The sequence below is a fragment of the Ursus arctos genome, unplaced genomic scaffold (assembly GCF_023065955.2).
Source record: "Ursus arctos isolate Adak ecotype North America unplaced genomic scaffold, UrsArc2.0 scaffold_4, whole genome shotgun sequence".
Classification (NCBI taxonomy): domain Eukaryota; kingdom Metazoa; phylum Chordata; class Mammalia; order Carnivora; family Ursidae; genus Ursus; species Ursus arctos.
In genome coordinates this window covers 7062741-7078384 of record NW_026623056.1, presented here as the reverse complement: position 1 = coordinate 7078384, position 15644 = coordinate 7062741, and positions in this window count along the sequence as shown.

Here is a 15644-nt window from a genome sequence, read left to right as displayed (position 1 = left end):
TCCAAAAACAAAAATACAAACTTTTTTTTTCTTTCAAGATTAAAAAAAAATCTTACCCTGTAAAGAGAAGTCCTGCAGAGCCTGCGGCTGGCACAGCTGGTGGGTGGGGCCGCGAGCGGAGGGGCGGGGCGGAGTCGCGTGGAATGTGACGTTTCAAACCTGCGCGCCACCGCGAGAACCCAGACCGGCGTGGCCTGAGATTGGGACGTTTGGACCCGGGCGTGTGCAGATGAAGCAGCTGGGAGGAGTCCAGAGCTTCGCTCCGCCCCCGCTGGGCTGAGCCACGACTGCGTAGGTAGGAGGGGGTTCAAGTGTGCTCAATTTCCAACTTTTTACCTTTCCTGGCCCCTCAAGGGGGCTGACCTCCATGAGGAAGCTTAAATCACTTGGGGAAAACCGGGGCTTCTTTTCTTCCTTCCCACTTGAGGAACAAGGAACATTGCTTCTAGATAACCCTAATAAGTAGCCAAGAAATCCTTTTATGCAGGCAGTTAGAAGGTAGAGAATTCCAAAGTGGTTCCCTATCCCCTTCACAGACAAGCCCTATCTCATTTCACTTTGATGTTAGAAAGGGAAGGCTAAGATCCTATTTGGTTTCTGAATAACAAATTTTTTGTTTTGTTTTATCCTAACTTGTATTCCTCAATAAAGTGTGTAATTTGAGGATACCTACCTCTAATCAAGTGAAAAATGATGACTATTTCAGAGTCCAGATTTTTTCTTTAGATCATTTGCGGTATAAGCTGTTGTCTGCTTAACTCATGATATTGCTGCGGACTAAAGATACTGAATGCTACCGAGTTAGGATAGAGACAATCTGAGCTCTTTTTCTTTAAGACACAAGACCATTGTCTTCCATTCATGTATTCTATCATGTCTGGCATAAAATAAGATGTTTGATATATGATTGAGTGAAGCAATGAATCTATGAATGAATGTCTTTCACAAGGAGCCTACCATACAAAGGTGGTTCAGCATGAGCAATGAGAAATAGTTGTCAACCTTGTTCAAAACTTCACATTCCTCGTCTATAAAATATTTTTAGGTATCAGTAAGGGTCTCTGTTTTTGAAACACCAGCTAAGTGTTTGCCATTTTCAGTAAGTCACTAGTTTAAAATAAATGCCTGAAAATTTATTTGTATTGATAAATTTGTTTAACCCCTTATGATTAAACTTAATGTGCTAGTAATGTTCTTATACAGACCAAAGAGCTTTGGATCTTTCACATTTCACCAATTAGACCCTGGATGCCATTCAGGTGCTCTCTTAAATACTATTGCAGGCTGGGTAGACTGTTTTCTTCCAAATGGAAAAATTAATTTGATTAGGACCCAATAGTAATATTTTACAGAGTTATGTTTTTGTTTTTGCATGTGTGGCAAGAGCTCAAATAGTTTTATAAAGTGAAAAGTAAATAAAGGGAGAAGAGAAAAAGAATGTACTGGAAGCGAGAGATGGGCCAGAATCCTTCAAACTGCCTAACTCAGTACACATTCTGTAGTTTTCTTCATTGTCTTGATTTGAATAAGGAATGGAATATTATTCTGATAAGAGAGAAAAGGATACAACTGAAGGCCAGATTGTGTTGTGTGGTGTTTCACAGAGCTTTAAATAATTTTTAAGCCTCTTTTTCAAGGCATGGAACCAACCTAAGTAGGTGAGTTGTCATGGTGTGCAACACAAGTACATAATCAGGATAGAACTGAGAGTTTTTTGTTCCCAAAGTGGACTTTTAAGTACCTGCTCAACCCTGCTCAATCTGTTACTCATCAGTGTTATTATAACCAAATGGCTAAAACTTCCAATCTGGTCATTTTCAAAGATATTTCCAAAGAGAAATCATTTTAAAAGCCATTCAGGAAAAATACCTTTTTTATTTTTTTGCCACTATTCAGAGTGGAAAATAACTGCTTATAACAGAAACTGCCCTAAATTCACAAACTTATTCATCTTCTGAGCAGTGAAACTAGCGCATCGGACATCGATTACAACTTAAAAGAAAACAACAAATGAACATGAACCCTAATCATGAGATACAGAACCTTAAACTGGTCTCCAGTCATAGACCCACAGTTTATTATATTTGAAATTGAAAATATTTTCAAATTAAGACACAATGACTAAAACCACATTCTCTAGAATTTGACTGAAATTTGTCTTTTTCTTTCTTTTATGTGACACATCAGTTGAAAATAGATAAATAGGCACCCCAATAAAGTTAGGCTATGGTAACAAAAGCCATACAAACTGTATACTCAAGGGTTTTAAAATCCTTTTTTATCAGGGAGCCCAGAGTATTGTCTCTTAACTAGTGTAGAATACATTGAGTCATCTTTCTGAAAAGTACCATTCAAGTTATAACATTTTGCACCCATGAAGAGCCTTGTTGAATTTTTTCAGGGATGTTAATACAATACTACAGCAGTCTAGCTTAAAGATCACAAAGGAATGACTATAACTTATCACAGCTCTGGCTAAATTTCAAAATATACATGATAAAGGAACATGATCCATGTGTCCAATACAACGTTTTCCTAATTGTCCAATTTTTTTAAATTGCTGAGCAATAACAGCAATAATAAAAATGACAATAACAATATTATAATACTTAACATTTATTGAGCACCGACTTTTATCAGGCAATCTTCTTCTATTACTCTTCTCAACAACCACATGAGTCAGATATTATCATTAACACCATTTTGTAAGTGAGGAAATGGGATCCAATGGCCACGATCATTATCAAAATCATTCTAAATTATACAGTGGGAAAAACTGTTGTAAAATAAGCATGATAGCAAAGATTCAGCTTTATCTCTACATTTTAGAAAGTCTTGGGGGATACGCTTATTTACATACTGTATGATGTGATATACATCTAGTATGAAATACTCAGGATTCATGTATTTGAATCACTAATATTAGGCAACTTTGAAAGATAATTAAGCTGATTTGCCACAGGATGTGTATTAGAATATGTCCCTTTAACTTTGATGAGAAAAAGCTGAAGTCACATTGCAATCTAAAATTGCATGACAAGTAAAAAATTGATTTAAGTAGAATAGTTTTAAGTAAATAGTCTTAAGCAGATCATTTAAAATGTTTCAGAAAGACTAGTATCATAATTACTGAATAGAAATAAAAATCACTAATACAAATCAGAGCTCTTGATTTCAGTTTCTTTGCACAGGTGAATTAATTGTTCTATCTGGCTATTTACTTAGGGAAATAAGAGGTATTAAATCCTAACAAAAATATTGATTATTAAATAATAAATCTTGTTGATAAATAAATATGACTTATTAAAGTAAATAAGGTTTATTTATTTAAGAACTACTTAAATAAGTTGTAGGTGTGCTTTTCAAGAGTAAGCATTAATATATGGAACCAAAATTTAGAAAGTAAGATTAAATTTCCTTCAGCAGAGGAAGGGAATTGTATAGAATTCTGTTCAAGCTGGTGTTTTTTAAATGTGTTTGAAAATATAGGCTTGAAAATGTTGGTCTTGCTTTACTTTAGGCACCTTTAGTTGTTACTCATTAGGATGATAGCTCCACATGTTAGTTTAAAAGTTACTGGCACTCAACCTGGGCCTGTATTTCTCCGCTAGAATAATTTTCCTTAGGAAATTCCACATTGTGGGTGTTCATCTGATTTCACATGCATGAATGCTTCAGTGCTCTCCCACTAGTTATCACTTAAATTCCTATTAGCCAGTATAACTCAAGCAGAAGAATTCAATGCTGTCTTTAAAGATCACCTAAGTTATAGCTTGGGAAGACATTGTATTGTCACCCCCCCCCCTTCCCCAAAGAGCATGCATTTAACTTGTTAGAAATCAGCTCAATTTTGTTAATGTGAAGGTGTAAGGAATAAAACTGTGACATAATAACCACTTCACATCCCTGTTGAGCAGACATTTGGAAACCTAAGTTTCAGTTGTTTAAAAAAAGGATTTCAATAGCCCAGGGCCTCCACAGTCAGCTCTCTGTGTATATTCCTAGGCTGAACATACCTAGTTTCTACTTTAGGAAGATGTGTGTGTGTGTGTGTGTGTGTGTGTGTGCGCGCGTGTGTGTTGAAAGTCCATGGAATCCTACTCAGAGAAGGAGGAGAATAGAGGAAGGAACACATCGAAGACATGTAAATCTCCTTAAGTACTAGAGGCAAGGTTTAATTAAACATTCTTAAAAGTTCAGATCTCAGTTAATGTCCCCATCTTTTACATTCACTAATGTAGTTAACAGTGAAGGGAACATCATGTTAAACATGCGGGTCATTACCAGCCTAAGGGACAAGACTTAATATACATTAAAAATGACACAATTTATGAATTTATACATTTCAACCTATGTACAGAATCCCTTCAGATGCTGCCCGTACATTCACTGACAAATTCCATAAATGTAGAAAAGTACAGATAATCTGCAGTTCACAGAAGACTTATCTTCTCATGCAGTTGCCATCTTCCCCCTTCTTCCACGCAGAGACTCTATCTTCCACGGGCCTTCATGTTACTGTGTTGTTACAGAATTTGTTCAGCTACTACCCATACTAAACTGGTCACATGGCTTTGTTCTTATCTTCCAATAGCAGATGACTACCTCTGTTTTCCACTTGTCTTTCCGTCTCCCTAATTCCCAATATTTTTTTATTCTTTCAGATCTTTTTTATCTATAATTTGCTCTCAAGAATAATGGGATGGAATTGGGGGTGGGAGGAGAGAGGTATAGTTTGAAAAACCCTCCTGTCCTCACTACTGATACATCCTTCTTCCCACCTTTTCCTTAGGATTGAGTGTTAACTGAAGTAAGGTTGGTCCTGAGGTCATTGATCTGGTCATCAGAGCATCATACTTACCAATTAGTATAACAAACAGTTGTAGGGAGATTGGATCATGAGTGAGCAAGCACAGAGGGGTTTTCTCTTTCTTTAACCATAACTAAACTTTAAAAAGTTATGATAATGATAGCAAAAGACTACTGCATGTCCAATGCAGTTTATTTAGGCCCGTCAGGGGCTCCAGAGACACATAATCTCTTCCATTCAACCCACCAGGCACACAGTCTAATGACTTTCAATCCACTTGTGTGAACTGCATTCATTTGTTTCGTGTGGTTGTGCATTTTGCAGAAAAACTCCTCCTATCAAATTCTTCATCTGCATTATCACTCTTAACAGATGATGCAGAGATCGTAGGTGGCGTAGTAGAGGACATGTGTTTAGGAAAGACTTGCTTTAGGAAAACTCAGTTTTTGATATGTGAATTTTCAAGCTGTTCTGGCCCGCCATTTTCTTAATGTAAACCTTTTATTGATGTATAACATATATTTAATAAAGTACACAAATTGTAAATGTATGGCTCAATATATACAGATGAATAGAGATAGATGAATAGATATAGATGATTGATTGATTGATTGATTGATTAAAAAATGGTAACATCAGTAAACCCAGGACCTCCCTCCTGGCCCATTTCATTTACTACCCACCCTCTCAAGGGTAACCACTATTGTGACTTCTAACACCACAAATTAGTTTGCCTACCTTTGACTCTTTAAAAAATAAATTATACAGTGTATATTCTTTTGTATCACTTGACATTTTACTTGTGAGATTCTTTCATGTGGTAGCTTGTAGTTATACTTCATTTGCTCCATTGCCTTGTAATATTTTTCATTGTATAAATATACCACCATTTATGTATCTTTCTATTGTTGATTGGCATTTGGAATATTTTTAGTGTTTTATTGTTTTGGATAGTGCTACTGAGAACATTCTTGTCTATGTGTATTTTTCAGCATAAGTATGCATTTCTGCTGGGCTTACTGGAGGAAAAAAGATTACCCGGACATAGAGTATAGGAGGAAGTAGGTGCTGCCAGTTTTCCAAAGTGGTTGTACAAGTTTCCATTCATAAAAGCCATATGTAATAGTTCCAGTTACATATGTACTTTCCAAAACTTGGTATTGTCTGTCTTTTTTATTTTAGTCATTCTGGTGGATTTGTGATTGCATCTAACCTGGAATTTCAGTTCGCATTCCCTTGATGACTAATGAAGTTGGCAACTTTTTAATAAGTTTATTGACCATTTGGAAATCCTCTTTTATGACACATCTACTAAAATTTTTGGTCCATTGCTCTACTGGATTGCCTGCCTTTTTCATATTGATTTATAGAAGTCCTTCATATATTCTAGATATGAGTCCTTGTCAAATATATGTGTTACATATTTTCTCTTATTCCATGAACTGCCTTTTTTCATTTTCTTCATGATGTATTTTGATGAACAGGAGTTATTACTTATAACATACTCCAATTTATTACTTTTTGTGTCCTGCCTAAGAAATTTTTGTTTACCCCAAAGTCATAAAAATATTTTGTTTTTTTCTAAGAACTTGATTTCTTTTTACATTTAGTTTTTCAGTATTTTGGAATTGATTTTTGTGTATTATGTAAGGTAGGAGTCAAATTTATTTTTTCCATTTGACTTAGCCAAGTACCATTGATTAAAAAAGCCGTAATTTTCTCCATTTCATGGTGGGTCGCTCTTCTCATAAATTAACTGATCGTTTATGTGTGGGTCTATTTCTGAGCTTTTTATTCTGTTCAAGTGGTCTAATTGTTTATCCTTGCACAAAACCATAATGCTTTAATTATTATAGCTTTATAATAATTCTCAATCATTCTTAACATTGTTTAAGTTCTCCAGCTTTGTTTTTCGAGTTTATCTCGGCTATTCTTGACCCTTTGTATTTCCATATAAAATGAGAAGTGGTTTTACTTACGATTATGCTATGTTCAATTTCGATAAAGGTTTCAGGTACATTTGGAAAAGAATGCACATTCTTATGTTCTTTGATGCAGGATTCTACATATATCAATTAGGTCCAGTTCGTTACTTGTGTTCCTCAGAACTTCTATGTCCTTAAAAGAGGTTTTGGGTTTTTGTTTTTTTTTTTTCCTTTTTCTTTCATTTTTTTAGGAGAGGTGGTCTAAAATTCAATCAGCTATTGAGAAAGCTGTGTTAAAATCTTTTACTATGATTGGAGATTTGTCAATATCATTTTATTTCTGTGAATTTTTTGCTTTATGTATTTTAAAGTCATGTTATTGACTGAATACAGATTTAGAATTATACTGTCATTTCCTGGTCTAATCCCCTTTTTGAATAAAATATCTTTATATCAATTAAACTACAGTCAGAAAATAGAAACTTCATTAAACAGATTTACTACAAAGAATTGTTAACGGAATTAAGTAGTGGCTAACTACAAAAAAAGAGTAGAAAGAAAACTCCAAGGATTATAGAGGTAGGACCCACAGCCAGCAGGCTACTCCTCTTAGAGCTAAGAGAAAGTAAACAAAAAAGGAATGTGGAACCTTAGAGGAGGTGCTGCAAGGTTAAGATTCAGACGTCTGAGCAGAGGGTGTAGCTGCCCCTAGAATTCACTGCCCACAAATGGTAACTAAAATGAGATTCCCTTGCCTGGAAAATGGGTGAACAGTGAGGATGTGGTGAAGAAACTTGCCAAAAGGACACCTTTGCTTAACTGTGAGGACCACAACAGCAGAGGTAAATGCTGCCTGGACTCTTGAAATGCTGCCTGGATCCACTAGAAGGAAAGGTCCTTTCTTTCTTTTGCAGTTTTGCAGTGTTTCTCTAGTACCCTCTATTGGTGGCCAGCTGGAAAAAGAAAAATGTAGTATGCAGAATTCAGTTCCAGTAAATACAGAGTGAAGGGACTTTTGGAGTTAGGAGACAGGAGATTAATAACTAGCACACCTTTCTTATGTCTAGTAATGTCTCTTGCCGTAAAGTCTACTTTGATAGGAGTTAGAGCCATTCCATTCTCCTGGTTGACGTTTCCATACTGTATCCTTTAGCATAGTTATATTTTCAACTTCCCTGTGTTCTTATATTTAGGGTATATCTATCATAAGCAGAATATAGCTGGGGTTTGTATTTTTTCCAGTGTGATAATTTTAGACTCTTAACTAGAATATTTAGTACTTTCAAATCTAAAGTAATTGCTGCTACATCTTGGCTGATATCTATCATATTATTACCTGGTTTTTATTTGATCCTTTTTCTTTTATTTCTTGCCTTTTTTTTTGATTAATCAAAAATATTTAATTTTGTCCTAATTAGTTATACATTCTTTTACTATTCTTCAACATTTACCCCCCAAATTAGAATATGAATCCTTGACTTATTACAATCTAATACTAATGATTTTTCTTACCAAATTCTCACTAATTTTAGAATATTAGAATTCTTTAATTCCATTTACTTTTTCCCATCCTTTGTATCATCATTGCCATTCTTTTCATTCTACATACATTTTAAACTTAGAAGAAACATTTCTGTTATTGTTTTATATAGTTCAATAAACAATTAATATTCATTTTTATGTATATATTCTCATATATATATTTACTTTTACAATTATTCTTCATTCCTTACTGCAATTCTTCCTTACTTCTTCATTCTCACTCTGTGCTCCTTCTGGGGTTCCCACTACACTGCTGTTAGACTTTTTCACTGTGTTCCACATTTCTCCAAAGTTCTTTCCTATGTTTTTCATTAGTTTACTTTTCTGCTTAAATTCAGATATTTTCTACTGCTCCTTGAGTTTACTAATCTATTACATCTAAAAATCAGTTCATTTAATCCATCTAATGGGTTAATCTCAGTGTATTTCTCAGCTCTAGAATTTTTATTTGATCCTTTTTTACAGATTCTAATACTCTGTTAAAATTCTTTGTCTTGTAGCCCTCTATTTTTTTGGACTATATTAGTGTTATTTTAAATTCCTTAGCTAGCTCCAATATCATGTTTATCTATGGATGCGTTTCTATTGTCTACTTTTTCTTTTGGTTTCTTGATTATGTTATCCTGCGGAGACTGGGGGCATACTTAATAATTTTTTATTAAAGACTGACTATTATGTATAGAACATTATAGAGGATTCAGATGTTGTATCTTCCTCTGTAATGAGTTCATCCCTCTCTTCACTAGGCAGATAACATGATAGTTCATCATGATTTAATCATGAACTGTTCCATGCTGCGGCTGGGTTGAAGCCCTGGAAAGAGTCTACTTCTACCTTTGGTTCACCCTGGTTCTCAAGAATTTTCCGCTGAAAGTCCAATGTTTCTCTAAGGCCCTTCCTCCTGCATGTCCTGTCTCACGAGACTGCCAAATTTTGCATTGCTTTTCAGAGTCTTTCCACTTAGGTCTTTAGCATTCTACCCTGTGAAGCCCCAGAACTTGGCATTTTTTGAGGTGACAAACATCTCTGTGTTTGAGGCCCTTCAGATATCTACCCAAAGCTGTGCTGGTTTTTTATCACCCAAGATTCTCCTTCCTCAGTTACAATACTGAGATTCTCAGTTCCCTCCCTGTGCAAAATTGGCAAATGTCCCCAGGATAAAAATGGCTGTAAAAGTCACTTCACTGTAGACATCATATCCTCTCCATTTCTCACTGCCTCCCCAAGCATCCTAGTACACTCAAACGATTTCATATTTTATACTGTTTTTCTCTTTGTTCTCAACAAAAGTTCTGATCTGCTGCAAACTACTTCCCTCCACCATAGCAGAAGCTAACATGTAACCAAATAGTTTGATAGATTGTGGCAGATTCAGATTGTGAAAATTACTAATTTAAAAAGTATGGCTTTGTTTTAAGTTTGATACACATCAAATTTTTTTCCAAGCGGTTCTTTTGACTTCATGATTCTCTTTTTTAGAGATTAATTAGGAAAATATTAGTGGATAATTAATATATAATCAATATTCAAATATTTCTCAATTTGAGAAACCTGTAAATCTTTATTAAGTATAATTCAAACCTGATTGAAAAAGTAAAAAAATGTATTTCTAAACAATTTTTATATCTCCTCTATCTTAATTCTAAAATTAGTTTCTCCCTCAGACGGATGTATTTTTGCAAAATAAGTATCATTACTTATACCAGAGAAAGATTCAAAGAAATCTTCAAATAATGATAAAATCTGTAGCAGGAAGAAATTAAATGATCATTTTTCTTTATCTTTTTTTTTTCTTTCGATGTTGGAGAGAAGGGACAGTGTAGTGCGTATGGTAGGGGAGGCCCAGAGAGCCCTCTTTGCCCCCTTTACCCCTGTTTTATCTTCCAGAGGAAAGTGGAGGGAAGCTGGCTATACTTTGAAATGAAGCTATGTGTTTCAAACCTGGGAATGGGTAAGAGGGGATCTGGGCTTTGAGCAACCTGAGCCAGAGGCAGAGGGGTATTAGAGGGGTGAAGGGAAGATGCATGGTACTTAACAACTTGTACCTTTCACTGGGAAAGAAGGCAGCAGCCAACAGTAGCTCAGAGGCTTGTACACTGAGTCCACTGGCTTCAACAAGGGAGGTAACGAAGCCAAATTAAATATAAAGGAGTTATTTGTGCATAAGTAACTTAAATATATACAAGATCTAAAGAGTTCTGTTTGAAAATATTTCATAATTATATCATCTTTAGTAAAATATCAAACTGGAAATCTTGAAAAGAATCAGGTAAACCCTACTTTGACTCAAATGTTTATGTGAAATGCCTTGGCATATATAGATAGGTAGATAAATACCTCTCTCTCTCTCTCTCTCTTTCTCTTTCCTGTCAGATTCTGTGGTAAATGTGATACAACATTATGCCATTAATCCTTAGACAAAGCATGTAAGCAATCTTGTCCAACAGTTTCTGAAGTGTTAAAAATGACCCTTTATTCTTCAATTTCTAAGGGGAAGAACAGCTTAGGGATGGTTAAATTGAAATGCAGTGTAAACATATTAAAAATATTACAATGACAACAGTGATAGTTTTATTATATAATATGTTGGGAGATTAGGGGATTTCTATGTTTACTCTCTACCTATCTCCACCCCCACTCCAAAGGTACTTTACAGGGACTTATAATGATCCTAGGTGAAAATAAACATCTAGTTCAGCCTCAGGGGGAAATAATTTAGAAGCAGTCTTATCTTCATGCCTCAGGTTCTACCTGTAAGGTAAGAGTGGCAAATATTAATTATTCATTCATTACCTCTGGTGTACCCATTTTATGAATCATGCCGTATTTGGGTGGGTATGTATGGTAACAGTGGAAGGTAGATGAGCTATCTCTATTTGTGATTGGTATTTATTATTTGACTGACTGTTCTCCAGGACACAAAATTCTCAGGGAGCAAATGTCTTGAGATTCATTTTTTTGTGGAAATATTAATTGCCAACTTGTGAAATACAGGGAGAAAATGTGTGTGTGTGTGTGTGTGTGTGTGTCTGTGTCTGTGCAAATAAACAGTTTCACAATGTAAAGCAAAGCACTGATAATTAAACATTACTAGTATGTTTATGTATAAACATTATTATGCTTGAAGTTTGTTCATGATATAATATATGCACTATATTTAACAACTATCCTTTGTAGAGCACTTATTATGTGCCAGAGGATGCATTAGTCCCTAACACATGTTGTTTTGTTAATCTTTCAATCATCCCTATGAGGAATGAATTCATTTTCAGGTTTTAAGGTTGAAGAAACAAAGATCCATCAAAGTTAGGTAGTCTCTTCAGCAAAAAACAGAGTTAGGATTTGAACCCATATCTCTTCAAATCCAAAAGGCATGTCCTGTCCTCTATGCTACTTTGATTCTTTTTTTTTTTTAGAATATAGTCATTATAACATTTTTTTTAAAAGATTTTATTATTTATTTGACAGAGAGAGACAGCAAGAGAGGGAACACAAGCAAGGGGGAGTGTGAGGGGGAGAAGCAGTCTTCCTGCCAAGCAGGGAGCCCGATGCAGGGCGTTGATGCAGGGCTCGATGCAGGCTCGATGCAGGGCTCTATCCCAGGACCCTGGGATCATGACCTGAGCAGAAGGCAGACACTTAACCGACTGAACCACCCAGGTGTCCCATTTTATAATTTCAAGTGGTAGGAGGATGGAGTGGGAGAGTCAGGAGGTGGTACATATACAGTAACCATATTAGTGTTTGGACCTCTTGTATTTCTACTCTAGCCCTTCTCTGCTTATTGAACATGCAGATACTGTGCATCTACCCCAGACGTATTGAGTCAGATCTGTGGGGCCTGGAACCCAAGAGGCCTCAGTGGATTCTGGCGCATACTAACATAGGATCTCCACTGAATCATAAACTCTTTGAGAGTAGAGGTGGTCTCTGGTTCAGCATTGCATCCCGTGCTGACACAGATCATGGCAGAGAGTAGCTGCTTCATCAATCACGAATGAATAATTGAATGAGTTAATGAATTCTTAAAATGTAGATTTTTTTTTTAAAGATTTTATTTATTTATTCATTCGATAGAGATAGAGACAGCCAGCGAGAGAGGGAACACAAGCAGGGGGAGTGGGAGAGGAAGAAGCAGGCTCATAGTGGAGGAGCCTGATGTGGGGCTCGATCCCATAACGCCAGGATCACGCCCTGAGCCGAAGGCAGACGCTTAACCGCTGTGCCACCCAGGCGCCCCTAAAATGTAGATTTTTTTAAGTCACCACTGTGTAATCTACCCTTATCTTGCCTACTTAATGCAATGAGTTTTTGTTTCCTCTTAATGAAGACACTATGTTTTTAACAAGTAAATGTCGATTACATTTAAAGTAATGTGGTTGTGATAGAAATCTAGAACCAGAGCCTAAAGACCAACTTGAAGTGTTACTGTTGCCACCAAATGGCAATGTGCCCTCTCTGGCCCTTATCTTCAAAAGAGTAGGTATGCCCTGTGATTCCCTTCCATTGTTCAAAGTTCAGTTTTCATATTTTAAATTGTTTTAAAATAAAGCAGTCCCAATTATTTAAATATTTTTGTACACTTTTACTTTATCTGTATTTCCTGAAAGCACTGGTTTTACTTTTTTTAAAAATGAGGATACATAAAGTCAAAAAACAACAGAATATTTCAGAAAAAGGCTAAACATATTTTTATCAATACTTTAGTGGTGGTCAACCCTCTGTCTAAACATTGAAGTAATACCGTAAATTGATAAGAGAAAAATCACCATTTTGCAATCATTATCATTAAGACTGCTCAGTCAAAAATCATCAGTGGATGCTAAATTGGGAGAGAGAAGTTTGATGAGGAGCAGAATAATCGCATGGTCTCAAAGCGTTTCCCCAGAGGCTGCTTTTAAATTGCCACAGGGAAATCCAACATCTTGACCAGGTCTCCAAAGAAAAGCAAGTGAACGTTGTGTGCCTTCGAATGTAATACCTAGAGAAAGACACAACATCATTCTGTAGTATTCTGACTAGGTGTGCTTAACCTGAATCTAATCATGTAGAAATATCAGACAAACCCCAGCGGAGGTAGAATCTATAATCTGTTCAAAAATGCCAGTGCCATGGAAGACAAAGAAAGGCTGGGGAGCAAAAGAAACTGAAGAGACATGACAACAATATGCAATACATATCTTTGACTGAATCTTATACTGGAGGAAAAAATAATAAAAGGACATTATTAAGACAACTGACGAAATTGGAATCAGGACTATAGATTAGACAATAGTATTGTATCAGTTTTAAGTCAATGAATTTGATAAATATATTGTGTTACATAAGATAAATATTGCTGATCTTAAGAAATGTGCACTGAAGTAATAAGGGGTAATGAGGCATGATGTATACAACATACTCACAAATGACTCCAAAAGAATAACTAATAAACCTATATATCTGTGTGTATGTCTATACTTGTCTACACTGCACTAAACACACACACACACACACACACATATACACACATTAGGGAGAGAATTATGAATGTAACCAAAATGTTTAAAATTGTTGGCAAATATGGGTAAAGGGCAATTGAGAGTTCTCAATATTATTCTTACAACTTTTCTATAAATTTAAAATTATTTCCAATACAAAGTTGGTTTGTTTTGATTTATTTTATTTCGCTTTTTAAGATACATTTCCCTCTTCTAGGTAGGTTTAATTTTAAAATATGTTTGAGAACAATTAAGTAACTTAAAGTGTAGATCAAAAGATAAGAAATCTCCACAGTTACTATTTAATTTCATGACTGCAAACAAAGCCGTGAACTATCCAATATATGTTTTTTCATTTGGAAATGACAACTGTGACAACAATTCACTTCGTTTATTATGGTAGGAGGGAGTGGGATGAGATAGAAAGAATTCTGAGAGCTGCAGGATATGGTTTATAAGCACAGATTTGCTGTGTGACCATGAGCAGTTTATTTCACCTGCCTGAGACTCCCCATTTCTTCATCAACAAAATAAGATTAGATTTGAGTATATTGAAAGGCTTTCCTTCTACAATTCTGAGTTATAGTTTAAAAAATAAAGTGTGAAAATCTAAAAATTAAAAACTATACCAACAGAATTAAAGAGGTGACCAAAGTTAAAGGGAAAGGAATTTCTTTACACACCTATACAGTCTCAGCCTTGTAAGTAAATAGAAAGTTGGATCATTTTTATAAGAGAACAGAGCAATGTTTGCAAAGAAACAGAACAAAATTTGAACTTTCTCTCAGGATGTCCATGAATTTGGCAGGATGTTTGCATTTATGTTTCAAAAAGAAATGTAGCCAGGGGTGCCTGCTTGGCTCAGTCAGAAGATCATGCGACTCTTGATCTGGGGTCTAGAGTTTGAGCCCCACATTGGATGCAGTGTTTACTAAAAAAATAAATAAATAAACTTATTTTAAAAATGTTGCCAAGGGTCTGTGAGGTACAGTGAATTATTACTTCCCCTGCCTTCATACTCCTGACACAGCAAATGAATTATTATTTTTACAAACAGATTACAGAATTTAGAGAAGTATAGACGTGTCCTCATGGACTGCACTTGTAAAGATACCAAGTTGTATCATTATCATTTTACCAAAAAGGTCTTATTTTTGTAATGCTTTTGGTTCTGTATGAGTCATACTTTATGTCAACAAAGAATCAGAAAATAATTATTTATTCCCTAACAATGATTAAACTAGAAGAGACCACGGTTGATGTGTCATAAATATTGTTGACTTAAAGTAGCAAACAATAAAAAATTTCGGAAAGGAAAGGAAAACGAAAAGGGAAGGGAAGGAAAAGGAAGAAAAGAAAGGAAAAGAAAAGAGAAAAGAAAAGAATCAGGATGCCACAGTACCTGGAAAAGCTTTCAATGGTGAAGTCCGTTTGTAAAAAGCTGCCTTCTATTTAGGTGACTTTCAGCTAAACTGTCTAAACTTTTGTAATGTGGTGCAGCAAGTGGGAAAAAAAGATAATTTTGAATTCTTTACTAAATGTGCAATAAGATACAATCTTCCATTTGTCCAATCAAATATTTGTTGTGTACGTACTGTACGTTGAGCACATTCTGAATATAAAGCAGTGAACTAGGTATACAAGATGCATTCTCTCACAGAGCTTATGTCCTGGTAGAGGAAGACAGATACTAATGAAACATACGTGAGTAAACATCACTGTGATAAGTGATATGGAGAGATTCGAAATAGATATATGACTGCTGGGGGTGGGTGGTTACTTTAATTCACCAGAGAAGGTTTCTTCGGGAACAGACATTTAAGCTTCAATCTGCGTAACATGGAACACAGTAAAGAAAATATTCCAGTGCAACTAGTACAAAGGCTC